This window comes from Microcebus murinus, chromosome 17 (assembly GCF_040939455.1).
Source record: "Microcebus murinus isolate Inina chromosome 17, M.murinus_Inina_mat1.0, whole genome shotgun sequence".
Classification (NCBI taxonomy): domain Eukaryota; kingdom Metazoa; phylum Chordata; class Mammalia; order Primates; family Cheirogaleidae; genus Microcebus; species Microcebus murinus.
The window spans coordinates 61,051,660-61,067,445 of NC_134120.1; the positions used below are offsets into that span (position 1 = coordinate 61,051,660).

The 15,786-nt window shown below is 63.1% G+C and overlaps 5 non-coding genes across 5 annotated transcripts; all 5 read left to right on the top strand.

The window, feature by feature from the left end:
- On the top strand, positions 1-119 carry LOC142861822 (5S ribosomal RNA). Its single transcript, XR_012912953.1, has one exon. It is a non-coding gene; the product is annotated as a 5S ribosomal RNA (ribosomal RNA).
- A 3,755-nt stretch (positions 120-3,874) lies between these two features.
- Positions 3,875-3,993, top strand: LOC142861833 (5S ribosomal RNA). Its single transcript, XR_012912954.1, has one exon. It is a non-coding gene; the product is annotated as a 5S ribosomal RNA (ribosomal RNA).
- Positions 3,994-7,756: 3,763 nt separating this feature from the next.
- On the top strand, positions 7,757-7,875 carry LOC142861665 (5S ribosomal RNA). Its single transcript, XR_012912885.1, has one exon. It is a non-coding gene; the product is annotated as a 5S ribosomal RNA (ribosomal RNA).
- Positions 7,876-11,629: 3,754 nt separating this feature from the next.
- Positions 11,630-11,748, top strand: LOC142861676 (5S ribosomal RNA). The gene has a single exon (XR_012912886.1). It is a non-coding gene; the product is annotated as a 5S ribosomal RNA (ribosomal RNA).
- A 3,765-nt stretch (positions 11,749-15,513) lies between these two features.
- On the top strand, positions 15,514-15,632 carry LOC142861687 (5S ribosomal RNA). The gene has a single exon (XR_012912887.1). It is a non-coding gene; the product is annotated as a 5S ribosomal RNA (ribosomal RNA).
- The last annotated feature ends 154 nt before the right edge of the window (positions 15,633-15,786 follow it).

Sequence of the window (15,786 nt, forward strand, 5' to 3'; positions counted from 1 at the left end):
GTCTAGGGCCACACCACCCTGAACGCCCCCGATCTCGTCTGGTCTCGGAAGCTAAGCAGGGTCGGGCCTGGTTAGTACTTGGATGGGAGACCGCCTGGGAATACCGGGTGCCACAGGCTGCTGCTTTTTTTTTTTTTTTTTTTTCTTGCCTCTTGTTCTGTCCCCTTTCTGGGAGCGCGGCGGCGGCCCGGGGTGGGGGTCACCCCCACCCTCAGCGCCCGCGCGGTGCCTGGCGCCCCAGCCCGCACCGTGGGGCCTCCTCTTGTCCCAAGCCGCGACACCGCCGCCACGCGGCAGCATGCGTGGCATCTGGACTGTCAGGTCTCAGACCAAAGGTCTGCTCTGTGGGAACCGACACGCTGGAGGAAACCTTGAGAGTCTGAGAGGGGAGGGAGTTCCAGAAGAAGGCCAGGATGTCATTTTGAGGGAGTATGTGACCAGAACTCGTCCCGTTGCTTTTGGGGTTCTATGGGCTACACGCAGGAATCTTTGGTGGTGGCACCTGATGTTGGGGGATCCGGAGTCACACCCAGACCTGCTCCACAGGCCTCCTTTTACTTTTCTCTTCGGATTCATTATTTTTAAAAAGTGTCTCTTACCTCTAGGATTGCATTTTCTTTTCTCTCTCTTTTCAAGCAGATGATGGGAGTACAAGTATTCAGGTGACATGTGTTGCCCGTGCCGCCCTCCCCCCTGTGTTCTTTTTTTTTTTTTTTGAGACAGAGTCTCGTTTTGCTGCCCAGGCTAGAGTGAGTGCCATGGCGTCAGCCTAGCTCACAGCAACCTCAATCTCCGGGCTCAAGCAATCCTGCTGCCTCAGCCTCCCGAGTAGTTGGGACTACAGGCATGCACCACCACGCCCGGCTGTGTTTTTCTATATATATTAGTTGGCCAATTAATTTCTTTCTATTTTTAGTAGAGACGGGGTCTCGCTCTTGCTCAGGCTGGTTTCGAACTCCTGACCTGGAGCAATCCGCCCGCCTCGGCCTCCCAGAGAGCTAGGATTACAGGCGTGAGCCACCGCGCCCGGCCCCCCCTGTGTTCTTATTCATATACCTCTCATGTTGTTCCAGCGTATTGTGGGGGTACCAATGTTAAGGTCGGGTGCCTTGCCCTCTCCAAGCCTCCCCCCTCGGGTCAGAGCTTCAAGTGCGCCCATCCCCCAGTCGGTGCGCACCCACCCCATGCCTAATGGATGTGTATGCCCCTCCCCTCCCCCCACCCGCCCGCCCGACACCCACCCGATGAAGGTGATTCCTCTCTGTCCACTTAGGCGTCCATCCGTTCGTACCAATTTGCTGGTGAGCGCGCTCACGTGGTGCTCGTGTGTCCATTCTTGGGATACTTGGCTTCCTGGAACGGGTTCCAGCTCTGGCCAGGAGAACACGAGAGGCGCCCTCTCACCGCTGCTCCTCACAGCCGAATGGCACTCCGTGGTGTCCACGCGCCACATTTTATTGATGCACTCCTGGATGGATGGGCACTCGGGTCGCTTCCACGTCTTTGGGATTGTGAATTGTGCCCTAACTGTAACCCTAACCCTTACCCAGCCCGTCTCCTCTGCCCCTGCCTGACGCACTCCTCCCCGGCCAGGCCCGTCACTGTCCTGGGCCCCCGCCTGACCGGCTCCTCCCCGCCCGGCCGGTCACCGTCCTCTGCCCCTGCCTGACACGCTCCTTCCCGCCCGGCCTCTCACCGTCCTCGGCCCCTGCCTGACCGGCTCCTCCGTCGCCTGGGCCTTCCAAGGGCTTGGTGTGGACGCTGCTTCCAGGAAGCCCTCCAGAAACCCGGCAGCAGGGTGGCCGCAGCAGTCTCCAGCAGCCGTCCCTAAGTCGCGTGAGTGCGGGGGACGTGCCCCCGCTGTGCCGCGGGGGCCCAGCCTGGTGTCTTCCCTGAGGCCCTGCGGCTGCCGGCTGGGCTGCCGCTCCCCGCAAGGGGAGAGCCGCGGAGGTGGGGACCGCCTCCTGATGGGGACGTACACGCAGCTCTCCACGTCGGATTCCGGGGCTCTCTGTCCTGCCCGAAGGCCCAGCTGGCCTGCGGGTCCTTAGAGTGGCAAAAACCTCCGAAAACTGAGACTGAGGGTCCGGTGGGTGTCTGCACTTTTGTGCTGGGCACCCCAGGGAGGCCCGGGGGCTGGCTGGACAACGCGGTCTGCTGGGCGGGGTGTTTGGAGGAGCAACTGATGCCCTTTGCACTTTGGGTAGCAAGAGTCTGAGGTGTCTCTGAGCCCTGTGCCATGTCGGGGGGGGGGTGCGGGGCGGAGGAGGAGGAGGAGGAGGTGGGAAGGGCCGGGGCCTGCAGTCCTGTTCCCGGGGTGGCACGGCAAGTGGCTTCTTCCACAGGCTGCTTGGCCTGGGCTCCCTGCACCTGGGCCTTTGGAGGACCGGCCCTGTGCTTGCCAACACTTCCTGCAGGGACCCAGAGCTGGGAGGTGGCATCTCTCAGCCCTGGGTCGGGCAGAGCCCCAGCGGGCCATGCCCACAACCTCTCTCAGCACCGGTCCCCCAGAAGGCTCCTTTGGGACCAGGATTCTCTTGCGGTGACTCTTTAAGGTCTGGCCCCTGGATGGAGGGGCACCAGGAGTAGAGGAGCAGGAAGGGGAAGGGGGTGGCCATGCGAGGGGACACTTTGAGGCCAAGTCCCAGCTTCAGCCTGATCCTCCTGGGAACCCCGCTCTGAGACAAGGAGCCGGGCTTCGCATTCCCACAGCAGCCAGTCGTGGGCTGAGGACACCTGGGGCGTTGGGAACTCCCTGGCTTCTCCTTGGTTTAACATCTAGAGCTGCTTGTGAATCGCGCCGCCACACACACCCGAGTGCAGGTGTCTTCCGCACAGACTGCGGGCCTCGCTCTTCTGAATGCCGCTAGCTCGCCACCCACCCACGGGTGAACCTGGTCAGGGTGCTTTCTCTCAGGGGCAGACTCTTTTCCGGGCGGGCTACCGGTGTCTCTGTTTGCTCGTTTCTTTCTTCCATTTCGGGAAAGTCTTCCTTGCTGGGTGTGGAAATCTCCTATGCCTTCCCTCGCCTATTCTGTCAGCTTTAAAATTCTCCTTCAGTTGCCACCCTCACAGATGGATTAGGAAACTCTTTCCGGTGCACTCATTAGTGAAATGACCTCCAGGAAGCTGGAATCCAATATCTAATGGCCGATTTTTAGCGAGTCCACACGCCAGGGTGGTCGGGGTCCAAAGCAGCCCCGGCCAGGCCCAGGCCCCTTGGACTGGGCCACAGGAGGACACGGAGGAGGGTCCCGGCCCCCACGAAGCGGTGCCGGCAGTTCTCCACGGGCTTGGGCGTTTTCCAGAGGTAGGAGATGGAGGGGACTGATTTCTTCAGCGCCCCCCAAACCACGCCACCCCACCCCACCCATGGGACACATCCCCAGAGAGAGACGCCCCATACACTGGCTGTGCCCCAGCCCTGGCCCGGGGGAATAGGCGGCAGCCCACCCACAGGGCGAGGGGGGGGCGCAGCTGAAAGGGGTTGTGGGGGAGGGCGGCCCCTGGCTGGGGTCAAAGGGCGAGCGTCCCGCGCGTGCGCAGTCAGCGGCAGCGACGCGCTGGGGGTGGGCAGCGGGTAGGTGAAGGAGGCCGGGCGAGGAGACGAGGGGGGCTGGGAGGGCTCCACCTTGGCGAGTCCAGCCGTGGAGGCGCATCTTGTGTGAGTGTGAGTGAGTGTGAGTGTGTGTGTGTGTGTATAGAGAGACAGCCCCCCACCCCGCCCCGCCCCGCCCATCACCCCCGTCCCTGGGAGCCCGCGGGACCCGGCCGGCCCGGCCCCGCCCGGCGCGGGGCCTGGGGCGGGAGGCGGCGGCGGGGAAGCCCAGAGAGGCTCGGCTTCTCGAGCGGGGCAGGGGCGCCCTCCGCCGCCGTCTAGGGCCACACCACCCTGAACGCCCCCGATCTCGTCTGGTCTCGGAAGCTAAGCAGGGTCGGGCCTGGTTAGTACTTGGATGGGAGACCGCCTGGGAATACCGGGTGCCACAGGCTGCTGCTTTTTTTTTTTTTTTTTTTTTCTTGCCTCTTGTTCTGTCCCCTTTCTGGGAGCGCGGCGGCGGCCCGGGGTGGGGGTCACCCCCACCCTCAGCGCCCGCGCGGTGCCTGGCGCCCCAGCCCGCACCGTGGGGCCTCCTCTTGTCCCAAGCCGCGACACCGCCGCCACGCGGCAGCATGCGTGGCATCTGGACTGTCAGGTCTCAGACCAAAGGTCTGCTCTGTGGGAACCGACACGCTGGAGGAAACCTTGAGAGTCTGAGAGGGGAGGGAGTTCCAGAAGAAGGCCAGGATGTCATTTTGAGGGAGTATGTGACCAGAACTCGTCCCGTTGCTTTTGGGGTTCTATGGGCTACACGCAGGAATCTTTGGTGGTGGCACCTGATGTTGGGGGATCCGGAGTCACACCCAGACCTGCTCCACAGGCCTCCTTTTACTTTTCTCTTCGGATTCATTATTTTTAAAAAGTGTCTCTTACCTCTAGGATTGCATTTTCTTTTCTCTCTCTTTTCAAGCAGATGATGGGAGTACAAGTATTCAGGTGACATGTGTTGCCCGTGCCGCCCTCCCCCCTGTGTTCTTTTTTTTTTTTTTTGAGACAGAGTCTCGTTTTGCTGCCCAGGCTAGAGTGAGTGCCATGGCGTCAGCCTAGCTCACAGCAACCTCAATCTCCGGGCTCAAGCAATCCTGCTGCCTCAGCCTCCCGAGTAGTTGGGACTACAGGCATGCACCACCACGCCCGGCTGTGTTTTTCTATATATATTAGTTGGCCAATTAATTTCTTTCTATTTTTAGTAGAGACGGGGTCTCGCTCTTGCTCAGGCTGGTTTCGAACTCCTGACCTGGAGCAATCCGCCCGCCTCGGCCTCCCAGAGAGCTAGGATTACAGGCGTGAGCCACCGCGCCCGGCCCCCCCTGTGTTCTTATTCATATACCTCTCATGTTGTTCCAGCGTATTGTGGGGGTACCAATGTTAAGGTCGGGTGCCTTGCCCTCTCCAAGCCTCCCCCCTCGGGTCAGAGCTTCAAGTGCGCCCATCCCCCAGTCGGTGCGCACCCACCCCATGCCTAATGGATGTGTATGCCCCTCCCCTCCCCCCACCCGCCCGCCCGACACCCACCCGATGAAGGTGATTCCTCTCTGTCCACTTAGGCGTCCATCCGTTCGTACCAATTTGCTGGTGAGCGCGCTCACGTGGTGCTCGTGTGTCCATTCTTGGGATACTTGGCTTCCTGGAACGGGTTCCAGCTCTGGCCAGGAGAACACGAGAGGCGCCCTCTCACCGCTGCTCCTCACAGCCGAATGGCACTCCGTGGTGTCCACGCGCCACATTTTATTGATGCACTCCTGGATGGATGGGCACTCGGGTCGCTTCCACGTCTTTGGGATTGTGAATTGTGCCCTAACTGTAACCCTAACCCTTACCCAGCCCGTCTCCTCTGCCCCTGCCTGACGCACTCCTCCCCGGCCAGGCCCGTCACTGTCCTGGGCCCCCGCCTGACCGGCTCCTCCCCGCCCGGCCGGTCACCGTCCTCTGCCCCTGCCTGACACGCTCCTTCCCGCCCGGCCTCTCACCGTCCTCGGCCCCTGCCTGACCGGCTCCTCCGTCGCCTGGGCCTTCCAAGGGCTTGGTGTGGACGCTGCTTCCAGGAAGCCCTCCAGAAACCCGGCAGCAGGGTGGCCGCAGCAGTCTCCAGCAGCCGTCCCTAAGTCGCGTGAGTGCGGGGGACGTGCCCCCGCTGTGCCGCGGGGGCCCAGCCTGGTGTCTTCCCTGAGGCCCTGCGGCTGCCGGCTGGGCTGCCGCTCCCCGCAAGGGGAGAGCCGCGGAGGTGGGGACCGCCTCCTGATGGGGACGTACACGCAGCTCTCCACGTCGGATTCCGGGGCTCTCTGTCCTGCCCGAAGGCCCAGCTGGCCTGCGGGTCCTTAGAGTGGCAAAAACCTCCGAAAACTGAGACTGAGGGTCCGGTGGGTGTCTGCACTTTTGTGCTGGGCACCCCAGGGAGGCCCGGGGGCTGGCTGGACAACGTGGTCTGCTGGGCGGGGGGGGGGGGGTTGGAGGAGCAACTGATGCCCTTTGCACTTTGGGTAGCAAGAGTCTGAGGTGTCTCTGAGCCCTGTGCCCTGTGGGGGCGGGGCGGGGGGGAGGAGGAGGAGGAGGAGGTGGGAAGGGCCGGGGCCTGCAGTCCTGTTCCCGGGGTGGCACGGCAAGTGGCTTCTTCCACAGGCTGCTTGGCCTGGGCTCCCTGCACCTGGGCCTTTGGAGGACCGGCCCTGTGCTTGCCAACACTTCCTGCAGGGACCCAGAGCTGGGAGGTGGCATCTCTCAGCCCTGGGTCGGGCAGAGCCCCAGCGGGCCATGCCCACAACCTCTCTCAGCACCGGTCCCCCAGAAGGCTCCTTTGGGACCAGGATTCTCTTGCGGTGACTCTTTAAGGTCTGGCCCCTGGATGGAGGGGCACCAGGAGTAGAGGAGCAGGAAGGGGAAGGGGGTGGCCATGCGAGGGGACACTTTGAGGCCAAGTCCCAGCTTCAGCCTGATCCTCCTGGGAACCCCGCTCTGAGACAAGGAGCCGGGCTTCGCATTCCCACAGCAGCCAGTCGTGGGCTGAGGACACCTGGGGCGTTGGGAACTCCCTGGCTTCTCCTTGGTTTAACATCTAGAGCTGCTTGTGAATCGCGCCGCCACACACACCCGAGCGCAGGTGTCTTCCGCACAGACTGCGGGCCTCGCTCTTCTGAATGCCGCTAGCTCGCCACCCACCCACGGGTGAACCTGGTCAGGGTGCTTTCTCTCAGGGGCAGACTCTTTTCCGGGCGGGCTACCGGTGTCTCTGTTTGCTCGTTTCTTTCTTCCATTTCGGGAAAGTCTTCCTTGCTGGGTGTGGAAATCTCCTATGCCTTCCCTCGCCTATTCTGTCAGCTTTAAAATTCTCCTTCAGTTGCCACCCTCACAGATGGATTAGGAAACTCTTTCCGGTGCACTCATTAGTGAAATGACCTCCAGGAAGCTGGAATCCAATATCTAATGGCCGATTTTTAGCGAGTCCACACGCCAGGGTGGTCGGGGTCCAAAGCAGCCCCGGCCAGGCCCAGGCCCCTTGGACTGGGCCACAGGAGGACACGGAGGAGGGTCCCGGCCCCCACGAAGCGGTGCCGGCAGTTCTCCACGGGCTTGGGCGTTTTCCAGAGGTAGGAGATGGAGGGGACTGATTTCTTCAGCGCCCCCCAAACCACGCCACCCCACCCCACCCATGGGACACATCCCCAGAGAGAGACGCCCCATACACTGGCTGTGCCCCAGCCCTGGCCCGGGGGAATAGGCGGCAGCCCACCCACAGGGCGAGGGGGGGGCGCAGCTGAAAGGGGTTGTGGGGGAGGGCGGCCCCTGGCTGGGGTCAAAGGGCGAGCGTCCCGCGCGCGCGTGCGCAGTCAGCGGCAGCGACGCGCTGGGGGTGGGCAGCGGGTAGGTGAAGGAGGCCGGGCGAGGAGACGAGGGGGGCTGGGAGGGCTCCACCTTGGCGAGTCCAGCCGTGGAGGCGCATCTTGTGTGAGTGTGAGTGAGTGTGAGTGTGTGTGTGTGTGTATAGAGAGACAGCCCCCCACCCCGCCCCGCCCCGCCCATCACCCCCGTCCCTGGGAGCCCGCGGGACCCGGCCGGCCCGGCCCCGCCCGGCGCGGGGCCTGGGGCGGGAGGCGGCGGCGGGGAAGCCCAGAGAGGCTCGGCTTCTCGAGCGGGGCAGGGGCGCCCTCCGCCGCCGTCTAGGGCCACACCACCCTGAACGCCCCCGATCTCGTCTGGTCTCGGAAGCTAAGCAGGGTCGGGCCTGGTTAGTACTTGGATGGGAGACCGCCTGGGAATACCGGGTGCCACAGGCTGCTGCTTTTTTTTTTTTTTTTTTTTCTTGCCTCTTGTTCTGTCCCCTTTCTGGGAGCGCGGCGGCGGCCCGGGGTGGGGGTCACCCCCACCCTCAGCGCCCGCGCGGTGCCTGGCGCCCCAGCCCGCACCGTGGGGCCTCCTCTTGTCCCAAGCCGCGACACCGCCGCCACGCGGCAGCATGCGTGGCATCTGGACTGTCAGGTCTCAGACCAAAGGTCTGCTCTGTGGGAACCGACACGCTGGAGGAAACCTTGAGAGTCTGAGAGGGGAGGGAGTTCCAGAAGAAGGCCAGGATGTCATTTTGAGGGAGTATGTGACCAGAACTCGTCCCGTTGCTTTTGGGGTTCTATGGGCTACACGCAGGAATCTTTGGTGGTGGCACCTGATGTTGGGGGATCCGGAGTCACACCCAGACCTGCTCCACAGGCCTCCTTTTACTTTTCTCTTCGGATTCATTATTTTTAAAAAGTGTCTCTTACCTCTAGGATTGCATTTTCTTTTCTCTCTCTTTTCAAGCAGATGATGGGAGTACAAGTATTCAGGTGACATGTGTTGCCCGTGCCGCCCTCCCCCCTGTGTTCTTTTTTTTTTTTTTTGAGACAGAGTCTCGTTTTGCTGCCCAGGCTAGAGTGAGTGCCATGGCGTCAGCCTAGCTCACAGCAACCTCAATCTCCGGGCTCAAGCAATCCTGCTGCCTCAGCCTCCCGAGTAGTTGGGACTACAGGCATGCACCACCACGCCCGGCTGTGTTTTTCTATATATATTAGTTGGCCAATTAATTTCTTTCTATTTTTAGTAGAGACGGGGTCTCGCTCTTGCTCAGGCTGGTTTCGAACTCCTGACCTGGAGCAATCCGCCCGCCTCGGCCTCCCAGAGAGCTAGGATTACAGGCGTGAGCCACCGCGCCCGGCCCCCCCTGTGTTCTTATTCATATACCTCTCATGTTGTTCCAGCGTATTGTGGGGGTACCAATGTTAAGGTCGGGTGCCTTGCCCTCTCCAAGCCTCCCCCCTCGGGTCAGAGCTTCAAGTGCGCCCATCCCCCAGTCGGTGCGCACCCACCCCATGCCTAATGGATGTGTATGCCCCTCCCCTCCCCCCACCCGCCCGCCCGACACCCACCCGATGAAGGTGATTCCTCTCTGTCCACTTAGGCGTCCATCCGTTCGTACCAATTTGCTGGTGAGCGCGCTCACGTGGTGCTCGTGTGTCCATTCTTGGGATACTTGGCTTCCTGGAACGGGTTCCAGCTCTGGCCAGGAGAACACGAGAGGCGCCCTCTCACCGCTGCTCCTCACAGCCGAATGGCACTCCGTGGTGTCCACGCGCCACATTTTATTGATGCACTCCTGGATGGATGGGCACTCGGGTCGCTTCCACGTCTTTGGGATTGTGAATTGTGCCCTAACTGTAACCCTAACCCTTACCCAGCCCGTCTCCTCTGCCCCTGCCTGACGCACTCCTCCCCGGCCAGGCCCGTCACTGTCCTGGGCCCCCGCCTGACCGGCTCCTCCCCGCCCGGCCGGTCACCGTCCTCTGCCCCTGCCTGACACGCTCCTTCCCGCCCGGCCTCTCACCGTCCTCGGCCCCTGCCTGACCGGCTCCTCCGTCGCCTGGGCCTTCCAAGGGCTTGGTGTGGACGCTGCTTCCAGGAAGCCCTCCAGAAACCCGGCAGCAGGGTGGCCGCAGCAGTCTCCAGCAGCCGTCCCTAAGTCGCGTGAGTGCGGGGGACGTGCCCCCGCTGTGCCGCGGGGGCCCAGCCTGGTGTCTTCCCTGAGGCCCTGCGGCTGCCGGCTGGGCTGCCGCTCCCCGCAAGGGGAGAGCCGCGGAGGTGGGGACCGCCTCCTGATGGGGACGTACACGCAGCTCTCCACGTCGGATTCCGGGGCTCTCTGTCCTGCCCGAAGGCCCAGCTGGCCTGCGGGTCCTTAGAGTGGCAAAAACCTCCGAAAACTGAGACTGAGGGTCCGGTGGGTGTCTGCACTTTTGTGCTGGGCACCCCAGGGAGGCCCGGGGGCTGGCTGGACAACGCGGTCTGCTGGGCGGGGTGTTTGGAGGAGCAACTGATGCCCTTTGCACTTTGGGTAGCAAGAGTCTGAGGTGTCTCTGAGCCCTGTGCCATGTCGGGGGGGGGTGCGGGGCGGAGGAGGAGGAGGAGGAGGTGGGAAGGGCCGGGGCCTGCAGTCCTGTTCCCGGGGTGGCACGGCAAGTGGCTTCTTCCACAGGCTGCTTGGCCTGGGCTCCCTGCACCTGGGCCTTTGGAGGACCGGCCCTGTGCTTGCCAACACTTCCTGCAGGGACCCAGAGCTGGGAGGTGGCATCTCTCAGCCCTGGGTCGGGCAGAGCCCCAGCGGGCCATGCCCACAACCTCTCTCAGCACCGGTCCCCCAGAAGGCTCCTTTGGGACCAGGATTCTCTTGCGGTGACTCTTTAAGGTCTGGCCCCTGGATGGAGGGGCACCAGGAGTAGAGGAGCAGGAAGGGGAAGGGGGTGGCCATGCGAGGGGACACTTTGAGGCCAAGTCCCAGCTTCAGCCTGATCCTCCTGGGAACCCCGCTCTGAGACAAGGAGCCGGGCTTCGCATTCCCACAGCAGCCAGTCGTGGGCTGAGGACACCTGGGGCGTTGGGAACTCCCTGGCTTCTCCTTGGTTTAACATCTAGAGCTGCTTGTGAATCGCGCCGCCACACACACCCGAGTGCAGGTGTCTTCCGCACAGACTGCGGGCCTCGCTCTTCTGAATGCCGCTAGCTCGCCACCCACCCACGGGTGAACCTGGTCAGGGTGCTTTCTCTCAGGGGCAGACTCTTTTCCGGGCGGGCTACCGGTGTCTCTGTTTGCTCGTTTCTTTCTTCCATTTCGGGAAAGTCTTCCTTGCTGGGTGTGGAAATCTCCTATGCCTTCCCTCGCCTATTCTGTCAGCTTTAAAATTCTCCTTCAGTTGCCACCCTCACAGATGGATTAGGAAACTCTTTCCGGTGCACTCATTAGTGAAATGACCTCCAGGAAGCTGGAATCCAATATCTAATGGCCGATTTTTAGCGAGTCCACACGCCAGGGTGGTCGGGGTCCAAAGCAGCCCCGGCCAGGCCCAGGCCCCTTGGACTGGGCCACAGGAGGACACGGAGGAGGGTCCCGGCCCCCACGAAGCGGTGCCGGCAGTTCTCCACGGGCTTGGGCGTTTTCCAGAGGTAGGAGATGGAGGGGACTGATTTCTTCAGCGCCCCCCAAACCACGCCACCCCACCCCACCCATGGGACACATCCCCAGAGAGAGACGCCCCATACACTGGCTGTGCCCCAGCCCTGGCCCGGGGGAATAGGCGGCAGCCCACCCACAGGGCGAGGGGGGGGCGCAGCTGAAAGGGGTTGTGGGGGAGGGCGGCCCCTGGCTGGGGTCAAAGGGCGAGCGTCCCGCGCGTGCGCAGTCAGCGGCAGCGACGCGCTGGGGGTGGGCAGCGGGTAGGTGAAGGAGGCCGGGCGAGGAGACGAGGGGGGCTGGGAGGGCTCCACCTTGGCGAGTCCAGCCGTGGAGGCGCATCTTGTGTGAGTGTGAGTGAGTGTGAGTGTGTGTGTGTGTGTATAGAGAGACAGCCCCCCACCCCGCCCCGCCCCGCCCATCACCCCCGTCCCTGGGAGCCCGCGGGACCCGGCCGGCCCGGCCCCGCCCGGCGCGGGGCCTGGGGCGGGAGGCGGCGGCGGGGAAGCCCAGAGAGGCTCGGCTTCTCGAGCGGGGCAGGGGCGCCCTCCGCCGCCGTCTAGGGCCACACCACCCTGAACGCCCCCGATCTCGTCTGGTCTCGGAAGCTAAGCAGGGTCGGGCCTGGTTAGTACTTGGATGGGAGACCGCCTGGGAATACCGGGTGCCACAGGCTGCTGCTTTTTTTTTTTTTTTTTTTTTCTTGCCTCTTGTTCTGTCCCCTTTCTGGGAGCGCGGCGGCGGCCCGGGGTGGGGGTCACCCCCACCCTCAGCGCCCGCGCGGTGCCTGGCGCCCCAGCCCGCACCGTGGGGCCTCCTCTTGTCCCAAGCCGCGACACCGCCGCCACGCGGCAGCATGCGTGGCATCTGGACTGTCAGGTCTCAGACCAAAGGTCTGCTCTGTGGGAACCGACACGCTGGAGGAAACCTTGAGAGTCTGAGAGGGGAGGGAGTTCCAGAAGAAGGCCAGGATGTCATTTTGAGGGAGTATGTGACCAGAACTCGTCCCGTTGCTTTTGGGGTTCTATGGGCTACACGCAGGAATCTTTGGTGGTGGCACCTGATGTTGGGGGATCCGGAGTCACACCCAGACCTGCTCCACAGGCCTCCTTTTACTTTTCTCTTCGGATTCATTATTTTTAAAAAGTGTCTCTTACCTCTAGGATTGCATTTTCTTTTCTCTCTCTTTTCAAGCAGATGATGGGAGTACAAGTATTCAGGTGACATGTGTTGCCCGTGCCGCCCTCCCCCCTGTGTTCTTTTTTTTTTTTTTTGAGACAGAGTCTCGTTTTGCTGCCCAGGCTAGAGTGAGTGCCATGGCGTCAGCCTAGCTCACAGCAACCTCAATCTCCGGGCTCAAGCAATCCTGCTGCCTCAGCCTCCCGAGTAGTTGGGACTACAGGCATGCACCACCACGCCCGGCTGTGTTTTTCTATATATATTAGTTGGCCAATTAATTTCTTTCTATTTTTAGTAGAGACGGGGTCTCGCTCTTGCTCAGGCTGGTTTCGAACTCCTGACCTGGAGCAATCCGCCCGCCTCGGCCTCCCAGAGAGCTAGGATTACAGGCGTGAGCCACCGCGCCCGGCCCCCCCTGTGTTCTTATTCATATACCTCTCATGTTGTTCCAGCGTATTGTGGGGGTACCAATGTTAAGGTCGGGTGCCTTGCCCTCTCCAAGCCTCCCCCCTCGGGTCAGAGCTTCAAGTGCGCCCATCCCCCAGTCGGTGCGCACCCACCCCATGCCTAATGGATGTGTATGCCCCTCCCCTCCCCCCACCCGCCCGCCCGACACCCACCCGATGAAGGTGATTCCTCTCTGTCCACTTAGGCGTCCATCCGTTCGTACCAATTTGCTGGTGAGCGCGCTCACGTGGTGCTCGTGTGTCCATTCTTGGGATACTTGGCTTACTGGAACGGGTTCCAGCTCTGGCCAGGAGAACACGAGAGGCGCCCTCTCACCGCTGCTCCTCACAGCCGAATGGCACTCCGTGGTGTCCACGCGCCACATTTTATTGATGCACTCCTGGATGGATGGGCACTCGGGTCGCTTCCACGTCTTTGGGATTGTGAATTGTGCCCTAACTGTAACCCTAACCCTTACCCAGCCCGTCTCCTCTGCCCCTGCCTGACGCACTCCTCCCCGGCCAGGCCCGTCACTGTCCTGGGCCCCCGCCTGACCGGCTCCTCCCCGCCCGGCCGGTCACCGTCCTCTGCCCCTGCCTGACACGCTCCTTCCCGCCCGGCCTCTCACCGTCCTCGGCCCCTGCCTGACCGGCTCCTCCGTCGCCTGGGCCTTCCAAGGGCTTGGTGTGGACGCTGCTTCCAGGAAGCCCTCCAGAAACCCGGCAGCAGGGTGGCCGCAGCAGTCTCCAGCAGCCGTCCCTAAGTCGCGTGAGTGCGGGGGACGTGCCCCCGCTGTGCCGCGGGGGCCCAGCCTGGTGTCTTCCCTGAGGCCCTGCGGCTGCCGGCTGGGCTGCCGCTCCCCGCAAGGGGAGAGCCGCGGAGGTGGGGACCGCCTCCTGATGGGGACGTACACGCAGCTCTCCACGTCGGATTCCGGGGCTCTCTGTCCTGCCCGAAGGCCCAGCTGGCCTGCGGGTCCTTAGAGTGGCAAAAACCTCCGAAAACTGAGACTGAGGGTCCGGTGGGTGTCTGCACTTTTGTGCTGGGCACCCCAGGGAGGCCCGGGGGCTGGCTGGACAACGTGGTCTGCTGGGCGGGGGGGGGGGGTTGGAGGAGCAACTGATGCCCTTTGCACTTTGGGTAGCAAGAGTCTGAGGTGTCTCTGAGCCCTGTGCCCTGTGGGGGCGGGGCGGGGGGGGGGGGGGAGGAGGAGGAGGAGGAGGTGGGAAGGGCCGGGGCCTGCAGTCCTGTTCCCGGGGTGGCACGGCAAGTGGCTTCTTCCACAGGCTGCTTGGCCTGGGCTCCCTGCACCTGGGCCTTTGGAGGACCGGCCCTGTGCTTGCCAACACTTCCTGCAGGGACCCAGAGCTGGGAGGTGGCATCTCTCAGCCCTGGGTCGGGCAGAGCCCCAGCGGGCCATGCCCACAACCTCTCTCAGCACCGGTCCCCCAGAAGGCTCCTTTGGGACCAGGATTCTCTTGCGGTGACTCTTTAAGGTCTGGCCCCTGGATGGAGGGGCACCAGGAGTAGAGGAGCAGGAAGGGGAAGGGGGTGGCCATGCGAGGGGACACTTTGAGGCCAAGTCCCAGCTTCAGCCTGATCCTCCTGGGAACCCCGCTCTGAGACAAGGAGCCGGGCTTCGCATTCCCACAGCAGCCAGTCGTGGGCTGAGGACACCTGGGGCGTTGGGAACTCCCTGGCTTCTCCTTGGTTTAACATCTAGAGCTGCTTGTGAATCGCGCCGCCACACACACCCGAGTGCAGGTGTCTTCCGCACAGACTGCGGGCCTCGCTCTTCTGAATGCCGCTAGCTCGCCACCCACCCACGGGTGAACCTGGTCAGGGTGCTTTCTCTCAGGGGCAGACTCTTTTCCGGGCGGGCTACCGGTGTCTCTGTTTGCTCGTTTCTTTCTTCCATTTCGGGAAAGTCTTCCTTGCTGGGTGTGGAAATCTCCTATGCCTTCCCTCGCCTATTCTGTCAGCTTTAAAATTCTCCTTCAGTTGCCACCCTCACAGATGGATTAGGAAACTCTTTCCGGTGCACTCATTAGTGAAATGACCTCCAGGAAGCTGGAATCCAATATCTAATGGCCGATTTTTAGCGAGTCCACACGCCAGGGTGGTCGGGGTCCAAAGCAGCCCCGGCCAGGCCCAGGCCCCTTGGACTGGGCCACAGGAGGACACGGAGGAGGGTCCCGGCCCCCACGAAGCGGTGCCGGCAGTTCTCCACGGGCTTGGGCGTTTTCCAGAGGTAGGAGATGGAGGGGACTGATTTCTTCAGCGCCCCCCAAACCACGCCACCCCACCCCACCCATGGGACACATCCCCAGAGAGAGACGCCCCATACACTGGCTGTGCCCCAGCCCTGGCCCGGGGGAATAGGCGGCAGCCCACCCACAGGGCGAGGGGGGGGCGCAGCTGAAAGGGGTTGTGGGGGAGGGCGGCCCCTGGCTGGGGTCAAAGGGCGAGCGTCCCGCGCGTGCGCAGTCAGCGGCAGCGACGCGCTGGGGGTGGGCAGCGGGTAGGTGAAGGAGGCCGGGCGAGGAGACGAGGGGGGCTGGGAGGGCTCCACCTTGGCGAGTCCAGCCGTGGAGGCGCATCTTGTGTGAGTGTGAGTGAGTGTGAGTGTGTGTGTGTGTGTATAGAGAGACAGCCCCCCACCCCGCCCCGCCCCGCCCATCACCCCCGTCCCTGGGAGCCCGCGGGACCCGGCCGGCCCGGCCCCGCCCGGCGCGGGGCCTGGGGCGGGAGGCGGCGGCGGGGAAGCCCAGAGAGGCTCGGCTTCTCGAGCGGGGCAGGGGCGCCCTCCGCCGCCGTCTAGGGCCACACCACCCTGAACGCCCCCGATCTCGTCTGGTCTCGGAAGCTAAGCAGGGTCGGGCCTGGTTAGTACTTGGATGGGAGACCGCCTGGGAATACCGGGTGCCACAGGCTGCTGCTTTTTTTTTTTTTTTTTTTTTCTTGCCTCTTGTTCTGTCCCCTTTCTGGGAGCGCGGCGGCGGCCCGGGGTGGGGGTCACCCCCACCCTCAGCGCCCGCACGGTGCCTGGCGCCCCAGCCCGCACCGTGGGGCCTCCTCTTGTCCCAAG